The sequence below is a fragment of the Cyprinus carpio genome, chromosome A17 (assembly GCF_018340385.1).
Source record: "Cyprinus carpio isolate SPL01 chromosome A17, ASM1834038v1, whole genome shotgun sequence".
Lineage (NCBI taxonomy): Eukaryota > Metazoa > Chordata > Actinopteri > Cypriniformes > Cyprinidae > Cyprinus > Cyprinus carpio.
Genome location: NC_056588.1, coordinates 4,487,946 through 4,500,859, shown reverse-complemented (window position 1 = coordinate 4,500,859; position 12,914 = coordinate 4,487,946). Strand labels below are relative to the sequence as shown.

At 35.9% G+C, this 12,914-nt stretch overlaps 1 non-coding gene across 1 annotated transcript; it reads right to left on the bottom strand.

Annotated features, from left to right (window-relative positions):
* Positions 1-3,183: 3,183 nt before the first annotated feature.
* On the bottom strand, positions 3,184-3,266 carry trnal-uaa. Its single transcript has one exon. It is a non-coding gene; the product is annotated as a tRNA-Leu (tRNA).
* Between the last annotated feature and the right edge of the window lie 9,648 nt (positions 3,267-12,914).

Here is a 12,914-nt window from a genome sequence, read left to right as displayed (position 1 = left end):
GTTTTTGTGATATAGTTAGTGTTTCACCTGATGGGACTGATAGACCGGCAAATAGGAGAGACCGGGGCTAGTTGTCACACTTTACTCCAATGAATATCTCTCAAAGTAAATTTCTGTTTTAGATGCACACTTTAGAGCAATGACCTCAAAAAGCTACTGAACATTATTGCTTTTAACAGATGCAGTTGATTGAACACACATTGACCTTTTGTGGCAATATGTCTCAACAGCAGGAGAGTGATGTCACATTAATGGGTTATCATAGGTTTTTACAAATTTACATCAATGAAATGAAGCCCTGAATGCTAAAAATGTAAAAGGTTGCATTGCATGTTTTGCATGTTTATTGATGGTGTATAGCATTTATTATCAGACCAGATCATGTCAAATAAATTGAATCGGGGGTGGGGGGATTTATTTTCCTATCCCGTTTCTGCCAAGCACTCTTTTTAAAAAATAGTGGACACTTCCTTATGTGCAGTCCGAGCAGCCCTTTCATCTGAGAGCAGCTCTAATGATTTCTTGTAATGAGCAGACCTTTGCCATGCTAATGAGTGTTCAATTGTTCCTGTTTTTCCATGGCTTCTCCATCAGCAGGGGCAGCACTATTGGTTAGGGGCTTCATCCTGTCCATCTCCTAAAAACCCTGCTGGATCTCAGAGAAAAGGGGGCCAGATAGTCTCCTTTGAAGCGCAAGTCATTATCTTATCTGAGGGCTCTTGTTGGGTAATTGCGGTGGCTTTTGGGTGCGAATGATTCTTGATATTGTAGATGAGTAAATCCCAGCATGAGCTTAATTTTTTTTTTCTGTTATTTTTTTCTCTTCTTTTGTCCTTCATACCTGACTGGTCATGGGGGAAGGGTTCGCTTACTGCAGGGAGCTGTGAATCAATATAACACACTTGTTCTTTTTCGATTAAATGGCATGGGGATGGAGAAAGATGAGTTAGACAGACAGAAGGGAACTGGTTTATTGGAGACTCAATAACTGAAGCTATTTATATGCGCAGCCTCCTCGTTTCCTTAATGACCTCTTTACCTATTTCAGGCCACCCGAGAGCTTCAGTCTGTGTTGAGCTCTACCGCAGTCTTTGTTTCTTGATCTCTCTACAGTTACATGCCTGGAGAATGCTCTTAAGTTACTGGAATACCAGTGTTCCTAAAAATGAGTCTGTCCTCCCCTGAGAAAGACAGTGAGAGATTTACACAGCTGGTCCATGAGCACAACACAAACCCCAAACTCACGGTTCATTCTTTTTTCTCTTTTCAATATGCAGAGGGCAGTGGGTACATATTACATTCCCTCCAGCATTACTCACCCCACATCTGAATCCTCGATCTGGGTGGTTTGTGTGTATATTGACTCATTCTTTCATCAAATAGAAATAGTTATTTATGTACCAGAATTTTTTTTTTTTTTGCTCAGTTGATGTTTATTTCTTTTTAAGGGTTATCTAAAATGGAATTCTGTTGGAAAAAAAAAGAAAAGAAAATACTTTATTGAATGTGCATAGAGCAAGCAAAGAATAATGTAAAATCTGTACACTCTTTAAAATAAAGGTTCTTTTTTGACATTCATGGTTCCATGAAGAACTTTTAGAATCCATTGAAACTTTTCATTGAACAAGGTTCTTTATAGTGTATGAAGGTTCTTTGGATTTACACTAAAATAAATACTTATTTTAAGATCTGTTCACTGAAAGGTTCTTTAGGGAACCAAAAATGGTTCTTCTATTGCATTACTGCAAAACCTTTTTTTTAAGAGTATAGTAAACATTGGGGTTCTAATTAATAACCAGATGACTACGCCTTTCATTAAAATAAATTAATGAACATCAAACAGTTTTTAACAAGTTTTTAAATAAATGTATTCTATGACAAAAAAGAAATGATACGAAAGGCTATAGAACTGTTATATACCGATTGTTTGAGTGAATGGTCAGTTATACTCTTTAGAAGTCACTAGGCCTATCCAATTAGTTCACCATAGACTGGAATGATTGACCAATCAGAATCAATTATACCACAGAATCCCAACTGATTGGTCAGTCACTCCATTCAACTGTAAAATCTTTGTAGAGTTAGGCTGGGCATATGCTGTGCGATTTTCGTCCGATTTTGAGCCGAATTCTGACTCGTGCAACTTTTTTGAGTCTGGGTGGATATCAGCTTTGTCATTAGTCGTAAGTCATGCAGTGTTTGTGTAGTAGGTGGAAACGAGAAGTGATTAACCTCTCCCGACTGCCAATCGGACAGTCGGATGAGTTTCTGACATCTTGGTTGGTTCTCGTGAGGGTATCGCAGTTGAGGCAGAGCTTTTTCTCTCACTGAGCCTGAATAAAAACAGAACTAATACCATTTAATCTTTAATGCAGTAAGAAAGAATACAAAAAGAGGGAGATCTTTAAGTTCTAGCTGTAATTTAGCAAACTGCTGCTTCCCTCCAGTGCGCATTGCAGAATGTTCATGTAGGCTATTCATCATTACTTTATTTGTTTATTCCCAGTGTTATTTAATATTTACACAGTGTTATTATTACCGGAAATGTGAACCATTGTCCATCATTTTGCAATTGGTGATAAAGACAAACACGTCGCAAAAGTAGAAATATTCTAGTTTGAAACCATGATGGCCAGTGCACTGACATCACACAAACTGCATGAGCATTATGTCCATGAAGACGTTTTAAAGTCCAGTCAATTCATTAAGCCACAGAAAGTGAAAGTATGCTAAAAACTGACAAGCTTTCGGCATCTGACGCTACATTAACAGCACATATTCTCTCAGAGAAGACAAGAGACCAATCTCTTTCAACATGACGGTATTGAGTAACTGTCTTAATACATTTTCTAAAAAAAAATCTCTTTTTTACTGAGCAGGCAGTAATGGACAGAAATTCAGCAGGAGCGGGATTAAGAAAACAGTCCCTCACAGGTCTCTTATACAAAAACGCACACAATGAATGGCGACTGTAGAAAGTAAAAGCCGAATCCCAGACAATTTGGGTGATTTAGACATTTTTAAGGTTCAAAAAGAGGACATGTCTGGGAAAAAGAGGACGTATGGTCACCCTAGCTTACTGCTATAGATCTTGTAGGTTTTCCTATATTCTTTAAAAATCCCAGGCCTCTGTCATGATTGGGTTTATCTGAAGCAACTTATAAACAAGTTGTTTTTTTTTTTTACCAGGAGTGGGGTTTGAACCCACGTGGACAATTGTCCATTGGATCTTAAGTCCAACGCCTTAACCACTCGGCCATCCTGGTCACAGCAATGCAGTTCAGATAAGTTTATCTTACTGATTCTTTCTTACTGATGACTTCCACTATATCCACTATAATATATACTTATAATATACACTATAATATCAATAATTATATTATATGATATAGTATAATATATCCACTTATTGAAAGCATGTATGATGTTTTTTAAAACCGCCAAATGCCTTTAGATTGTAACAAACTTTATAGCTTTGTATTAAAGAAAGATGTTTAAATTAGCTTCAAGTTTATTTTAGACTTAAAGATGTAAACAAGCTTATTTAAGCTTATATGGACTAAATGCCACAAGACTACAATTTGTTTCAGTCTGTCCTGTCAGAGGCTTCTGGTTTAAATTGTTCCGTGTCAGACAGGGCATCCGGCCTAGTAAAAGCAGCTGCATCTTTTCCTTGTCGGAGAAGAAGGAAAACACACGCAGCCCCCGTCAGGCCTGTGGGTCTGGCAGGGTCATAACCCAGCACCTGAGCTAATCATGGACATTATCAAAACAGCAGGCTCTCTGGGGTCTGTTTGTTTATGCTATCCAGGGTGGCCCCTCGCTCTACCGGGGCCTCGAAACAGCACCTGGAGCAGGCAGTAAACACCTCTGCATCAGTGCTGGATGAATGGGGTGCTAAAACTGAACAGGAAAGTGGAAGAAACCTTAAGCTGTAAGTCAGCCTGTTTCAGTGAACATTAGAATTAAAACAGCATAGCAGAGGATTTTAGTGGAAACTGATGGTTTTACCATTGTTTATCTTTTTAATGTGATTACATAGGGTCCCAACAGAAGGTGCTTCACTATTAGAATGTATAATACATACATATACAGTGTTTAAAATTATAATTCAGTGAAGTGCTCACCAACAGTGTAATATTAGTTTATTTCCCCAGTTCATGGATTGACAGTCTATCATTCATATTTTTCTATAACATTGTTAAACATTTTTTTTTAAAATAATTTCCCAAATTCATTTTTTTTTTTTTTTTTTTTGCAGTGATGTCATAGAAGAACCATTTCTGGTTCCTCATAGGAACCTTTCAATGAACACTTCTTAAAAGAACCATGTTTTTTCATGCACCTTTTGTGCAATGGAAAGTTTCCATGCATGTTAAAAGGGTTCTTCATGGAAGTTGCCAATAAAGAACCTTTATTTTTAAGAGTGTATATAAAGAAAAGATATTCCAATTTATTTTTCTCAAACCAAATGTTGCACACAATATGCCTGGAAATATTGTTGTAACTGTTGATCAGTTTATGTTTTTCCTTCTTCACTATTTCAACTATATTTCAATCCAGGAAGTGACATCATTTTGGAGGGAAAACAACAACCAAGCATCAGTAAGTATTAGCAGTGGATTTGCTCAATTATGTTATGTTTTGTTGAGTTAGTTGGTTTTGCTCACTTAAAAACATTCAATTCTGTTTGATAAATCTATGGAAATCAGTATGACAGTATCAAAGTTTCACAAACTAATATCTTATTTTAGCTGTTTAAGTTACTAATGTTACTGTCACTGCCATAACATTTAAATTACAAGTCTACTGATAGTTTAAGTGTTACAACATTACATACAACAAGTACTGCTGCAGGAATTTCTATACCATAGCAAGTTAGCAATTATACAGATGTTTGTGTATCAGTCTTGTCATTACCACACAATACAGTTTAACTTTATGGTTGCCAGATTTGTTCTTTGCTGATGACATCTTACCACCATCCTGCATTACTGTATTCCATTTAAAACTGTGGGGTTTAAACCCAATAGGACATCCTTCCATTGGATCTTAAGTCCAATACATTAACCACTCAGCCATCCTGGTAAACGCTTCTCTGTTATTTATGAGATTTGGAAAAGGTCATTTAACATTGTTACTTATATTTCTTGATATCTTTTTCAGATGCCATATGTCACGTTCTAGTCTATCCAATGTGCTAGGGTGGATGAGTTTGACTCCAGGATGCAGTGCGGACATCTCTGTGAGTTTATCTGAGGCAGGTCTTTAAATTCCTCTTGAGGAAGATAAGAACTGCAATCTTAACTTGCTCTCTTTTCAATCCGTCTTTGTCTGTCTTTTTCCTTTTCACTCTCAATTCAGCTAGAAGTGCACTGCATTGCAGTTTCACTGGCATTCCTGTTTTCCATTGGCTATATAGATTAAAACAACAAATAGCCCAAAAATCAAACCAAAAGCTTTTTTGTCAAGTACAAAATCTTCATTTATAGAATATAATGCACTTAAGTGTCCTTCACATTTCACTTGTCATGCAGCAGTGATTGTGTGATCAGTGCTAAAGGACTTCTGCTCTAGAGGAACAACAGCATGACATGTGTCCTTGCTTTTGTATCTTGACTGGAATTACTGTAAAGGCCGACAGTTCTTCTGAGTATAGTTTACAAGCTCCTCTGTGTTCATAAATCAAGCCAAAGGCTTTTTCATTTACTCATCTTTAAAGCTCTCCTCCAAACAGTTATAAACAACAGTGTTTTCTGGAACGTATCAGTTTATTGATTAAATCTTCTTAAAAGAAAGCTCCTTTCATTATTGCCATACCAGTATATCTGTCAACAGCTCTGGGTAGAAACATAAACCATATATATGTGCCCACAAAAAGATCTTTGTGCTTGATTATAAGGGGTTTCATGGAGCAGCTGTTGTTCTGTTGCACATTGTTTGATGATTAATTATTCTCATTTCACTGCATTTGTTATACTTGATACGTGTGAACCATTTATATTAGCCTACTACATCAGTGTTAACCAGAGCCATAGTTAAACTGCTGATGTTAGCAGTTTATCAGGAGGTGTTAGAGCTCAGCTAACCAATTCATGTTTTAAAAACATTATCCAAACATTCCATTTTGGTTTTGAGAATGTTAAAATTTCTATGTGCACAGAGCAGTAAGCTATTTTAAATTTACTGCAATGTTTCCAGGAAAATGTATTTGTAATATTCAAAAAGGGAGTTGTGTTGCTGAATATGTTTAGAAATACTGTTTTAAAAAAGCTATACCGTCCACATTATTTAAACATGATTAACAATTTAAAGGGGTCATATGATGCTTTTTTAAAGATGTTCAAAAAACATATTATTTTTCAAATACTGTACATTATTGTAGGTCCTCTATGCCCTGCCTCTCTCAAACGTGTCATTTTCTACAAAGTCCCTCCTTCTGACAAGCGCAGTCTGCTCTGATTGGCCAATTGACCCAGTGCATTGTGATTGGCCAAACATCGCAAGCACAAACAATAAACATAAATCCAACTCCCATAACCATAATCTTCAACCTTCATCTTTCAAAATAAATGTAAAGACCTTAGTCCTTAGTTTTACCATAAGTTCAAGCCCGAAAGGGGAACAGAGTCGTTGCCTGACAGACACAGTGATGAAGCTCGTATGTGTTTGCATTACACAAGCCATGGACGGTTAAGACATCTGACTCCACTGTGTGACCCTGTCTCTCTCTCACACACACACACACACACATACACACACGCATGTTCTCTGACATGCTTCAACACTAGTTACTGAAACTACGCCTTCTTTCTTTGCGTGAACATTTGGGTGTCATTATGCAAATATTTCCACATAGTGACATAGAGGCAGTCTTAAATTTTAGAATGAGCCGTTTTGGGGGGGGGGGGGCGTGGCAGTCTTAAATTTGATTAAGAATATCTCTTTCAATATGATAATATGTTGCATCTTGCATGTTTTGCAATGCTTTTAAAGTTAAATTTCCAGTGCATGGTGCTAAAAGCACATTCAGTTTTATCTGAAACAGATGTACGTGAATCTGGCAACCTTTGAATACACTGGTCATAGTATGCATTGTGGTAGTTTGGAAATAAATTGTCCAGTGAGTAGCGCTAAAAGTTTAATTCATGTTTTATTAACAAGCTTCGGGGGGGAGCATGTTCAGAACTAGCACTATATGTATAGATATGTATATACATATACAGCCAGCTCACCTCTGTCCCATGACAGTTTTCCCGCATCCCTCCTCCACCCCAACTCCTCACTCTTAACTATTCTCATCCCAGACTAGGGATGGGGGATTCTCTGGGTTCGGGCTATATTCCGGGTTCTGAGCCCTCCCTCAGGACAGCACGCCAAATATGCTTACTATTTGCTCAATCTGATTATATGTAAGTGTGAACTCGTGAGTGCTCTATCATGTTTAAAAATAACATACAACCTAAACTATACACTATGCTAAATATACACCTCTACAGAGGTGTTGCTAGGTGGTTGCTTGCTTGGCTGTTGCTATGGTGTTCTGGGTGATTGCCAGGTGTTTTACTGGTCAACTTGATTATAGATATGAAGTATGATATTCTGGTCGCAAGATGAAGTTCTCCTTCAGTCAAAGTCTGTGGGATTTTTTTCTTCCGTTTTGATGTCCACAAGGCGAAAATCATAAATCTGATTACTTAGAAATGTAAGAGCACACCTCTCAGAGGTATAATTTGTGTCAAATTATACCTCTGCAGTGCAGTATAACTAGTTAAACACTTTAAGTTAAGGGTTTGTTTATATCCTAATACCCAAGTATTGGCAATAGTAATAGTGATGGATGCTTGACTTAGCAAGCACTACTAACTAATGGTGTGATGGTGAGGCACAGAGCTGAAGGGAAGCGGGAGGTATGTGTGCAGAGGGTCATATGTTCATTACTCATGGTCGGTCAGTGGCTGCCGGCCAGCACATAAATATGATCAGGACATCAGGACAGCGTGCCAGGGTGACAAATGACTGCAGCAGTGGGGGAAGAGACGATGTTTCAAGGAGGAATAGCAAAGACATTACACTCTCTCAGAGACTCTCACACACTCAGTACGATGACCTTTCCCACGCGAGGATCTGTGTGTGTAATCTCAGGTTGCACAAGCATAACAATCTCTACTACAAACTCAGCATTCTGGTCGGCCGTCTCACCTCACAATAAACAAGTGTGCAATATATGCTTGCTATTTAAAATGCCTGAGATGAGAAGCATGGCCTTTGATTCTTATGATGAAGGACAATATGAATTATTGATTTATTCAGTACAGCTGACCTCCTTTCTTTGTCCAAAACTGTTGCACTGAAAGAAATGTCAAAGGTTAGTGAATATTTCTTATATGTTAAGAGACATTTCATGATAGAGATAAATTATTAATTTATTTTTATTTAACTATTTTGCTGATCTTTGAAATTGTTCTTTCTTGAATTTTTCCTGTTTGAGGGATGTTGAAGATAATTATTCATTTTAACTATTACTTATTTATTCATTGTTAAAATAAAATAAAATAAAATAAAATAAAATAGCACTCTTCTAGTAAAATAACTCTTTCTTGTATTATTTCTGTTCAAGGTATGTTGGAGGTAATTAGTCATTTTAATTATTATTTAATTAAATTATTTTATTATATATATATATATATATATATATATATATATATATATATATATATATATATATACATAATTTTTATGTAGGAAAAAAATAAACTTTGATAGTAAAATATAATAAATGGATGATCTTTAAAATGGTTATTTCCCTGTATGAGGGATGTTAGAGATAATTAATAATTTTACTAATTATTTATTTACTATTTATTACATCTATTACTTTTTATTCTGTTTACGCTTTACTCTTGATATTTACTTTTAAAGTAGAGACAATGAACTTTGCTTAAATTAAATTAAATTAAATTCCCTTTTTAGGGATGTTGAAGATAATTTATAATTGTAATCATTATTTATTCATTATTTAATTAAGTCTGTTTTAGGTTTTATTATATTTTTCTTGTTTCTCTTTATCTCTTTATTATTTTTAGGTAGGGTGATAGAACTTTAAAAATAAAATAAAATGTAAAATGAAATAATTCTTTCTTAAATTTTACTGAATGACGAATGTTGGAGATCGATTTTTTCTTCTAATTAATCCTTTGTCATTTTGGGGTATTTATTAAAGGTATTTTCTCTGTATCCATTGCATGTGTGATTAATGGCTTCCACAGTGATTTCTCTTTCCTGAATCCCAACATACACATTGAGTTTTGAACTTTGGCCCTGACCCCTGGAGGACATTGGACCGCCTGCAGTTGTTTTTTATCTCTAGGAGATTCCTTGTTTCATCTTGCCTCTCTGTGTTGTCTTTGGCCTCCTCCTCAGTTTGTTTGTGATTTCAAACAGCGCTCATGATAACAGGGTTGAGCTCTCTCATGATACAGAGCTCTGATAAGGGTTTTGATATCAGGTCACAAAGAATCAGGTCTGGTTATCCCACAACTTGACCCAGACAAGGAAAGCCTCTATTTTATTATCTAAATACTTAAGAAGTGTCATTCACACAAGTATAGATTAAACATGAGCAAGGTCACTGCGATCTGCTGATATTTTTGCGGGTCACGTCACCAGGAAGGGATCCTTCCACGCACATTCCTGCTCTTTTTCATTTTAAAGTCCCTTATTGCTTGGAGACTTATCTCAGTCCACATCTGATTGCCATCATAAAGTTCATGTGCGGGCTTGACATGCTCTCTAATGCTTTCATCACATGTATTCAGGTTAAGGAAGATAGAGATTGTGGTTATATCACATTTTATGTAATGCATGAAATAGTTAATCATTTCAGTTTTTATATATATATATATATATATATATATATTATTTATTGTTCAATTATTTTCTATTTTACTTATTTTATTAATTTGCTTATTTGTATTATTTATATTTTTAAGTAGGGAGATTACATTTTGATAAAATAAATAGTGCACTCTGAGGACTCTTTAAGAGTGCACTATTTAATTTATTTTATTTCTATTTAGTTCAGTCTCCTAGCTTAAAAATAAAAATAAATAGTAAAAATTTAAAATAGAATAAAAAGTAAGTAAAGAGTAGGAAAATAATAATTAAAATAGATATAATTAAACAATAAATTCATCATAATTAAATAATTAAAATGATCCCAACAGGACCTCACCCCAATTTTGATAACTCCGCCCAACACAAACGTACACGAACCTGGCAGCAACGATGGCAGAATCTGCTATGCCTGCAGGCCACAGCATATTCAAGCAAAAGCCAACACAGATAGTTGTGTGAAACAAAGCATAATCAATGGAACTCCCCTATCAAGAAGAAACAAAGAAACCTCGGTGTCCACTCCTTGAGTTCTCTCCACCACTTGAAAGCCAATATTTACCCGGGTCCTACCTCTTGCCTGATCGTAACTCTTTTTTTTTTTAATGTTTTGTTCCTTTGAAATGTTCCTCTTTTTTATCTATCATCTCTCACTGTCTATAGTTGATCTGCTAATTTCCGTCCTTTGCACTCACTGAGTGCTCTCTTCTCCCTATCATTACTAGACACGCCCCTTACTGCTGATTGGCAGCAAGTGTGTTTTGGGACTCTGTGGTCAAAAGCGGTTTTTCAAATGTGACCCTGGACCTCAAAACCAGTCATAAGTGTCAATTTCTTGAAATTGAGATTTCTACATCATCTGAATAAATAAGCTTTCCTTTGATGTATGGTTTGTTTGGATAGAACGATATTTGGTCGAGATACAACTATTTGAAAATCTGGAACCTGAGGATGCAAAAAAAATTAGGTTTTGTTATATTTACAGTAGGAAATTTATAAAATATCTTCATGGAACATGATCTTTACTTAATATCCTAATGAGTTTTGGCATAAAAGAAAAATCGATAATTTTGACCCATACAATGTATTTTTGGCTCTTGCTAAAAATATAACCCAGCGACTTAAGACTGGTTTTGAGGTCCAGGGTCACAAATATTGCTTACTGCACCTTTAACAACTAGTGTTTTAAGGACAAGAGTCTTTACGATTATGACTGCGTACACAAAGCATGGCAACACTTCATCTGCAATGAAGTATAGTGGATGAAAACCGTCTAACACTAAGAAGGATTGTGTCCAAACATAGATGTACTGCAGCAAAGTGACAGCTTGAAGGTGTTTTCTTTGTAATCTGGAAATTATGTGGTAACAGGCTCTTACATGAAAAATACAAAACAGATATTACAGTATTTCTCACATTCTTAAAGCATAGTATTATTTAAAACAAAACATATAATAAATTACTGATGACGTCAAGTAGAGTGCTTTAATGCTTTGAACTGTCTGGTGGTCAGGACCTCTTGTTCTTGTTATGGCAATGATATTAATCAGTGATGAATGTGTTGACATAACTGCATGCATCTGTTCTTCAGCCGTTTAATGCCCCTATCAATGCTGTCTCACCTCTCCCCTTGTCCTACCACATTTTCATGTCCTAAGGGCCTCTTTCTCTTTTCTTCTATCTCACTTTCTCTTTTTGTTTTGGCATTTACGTAATAACCAAATTCTTCCATTCCTTTCACATAAAACAATCCTCTGACTTTGATCAAGCAAACCACAAACTTTGAGTCAAACATAACTGGAATATCACATCAGCGTCTCCGGCACAACATTTGAGCATTGGTTTCTTTCAGTTGTTCCATTGTCATGACAAACGTGCCATCTGTCACAACAAGAAGTGGACTGGACAGAGCTATTAAACGTCCGTCAACCATATCATCATCCGTTCATTAATATCATATCTAGAAAACGTTCTTAAGGCTCTTTTGATTTCATAGAGACAAAAGGCTGCCAAATGTATAGTTAAGAAAGAGTACTTTAAAATAACATTGGCATTTTCCACAAAAAAGGTAAAAAAAAATTAAATGTTCAGTTGAAAAAAAGGCTTAACTTTCAGAAAATATGTACATATGACATTGTTTGATCATATATAGGTTATATTAATCTTATTCATATTTTGAATCATGTTACTTATTATGGCATTGGTAAGAAAAAGTTTGCAAAATCCACCACCTGTAATTAAATTATATTGTAACTCAAGAGCCAAATACATTTTTAAGTCTATTCCTCATGAAAGGTTGCTTTTGGTCAAACGACTGAAACTATTATCGAGTTTCTATCTCCCAGAGAGCCGCTTTGTACAAAGCTTTAGGTACGGACAGCAGACAGAATGGCTCCAGACAGCTTGTTAACCTTGAAGCAATATAGAAGCAAAGAGATGCAGGACTGCTATATGTGGCCAATTGAGCTGGAACCAGCGGACTTCTTGACCCCTGTTCAGTCTGTTTTCATTCCTCTGTATGTCCCAGTGTCTCTGCCGAGCTCGATGGGAAAACGATACCGGTCATACATTCTCCTCAGACCATAGCCTCTGTGTTCAGATGGCGATTTGATCATATCAAACCTGACATCATGGAGGAAAACCAGACAGAAGGAAAAAATTGTACTTCTAACAACTTTCTCAGCTGTTTCTCATAGAGTTAGGCTGGAGAAATACAAATAGACAGAAATGACACAGCTGCTGAGATATTTTAATTGTAAAGAGCAATGAAATCAGTGTGGATAGTGGGAGAGAATTTGATGAGAAAGTATCTCAAAATCGTTTGATTGCAGACTTTGATATATTGGCGGTTTGAGACATTGTTAAGATCTCTTATGACACTCTGAAACTTGAGATTGCTGGGGTTTCTTTCTCACAAAGAAAAATTGAGAATTGAGAAGCTTTAAAGGAGCAGTTAATCCAAAAACAGGATAAGTGAATAATGACAAAATGTAATTTTTAGGTCAACCATTACTGTAAGC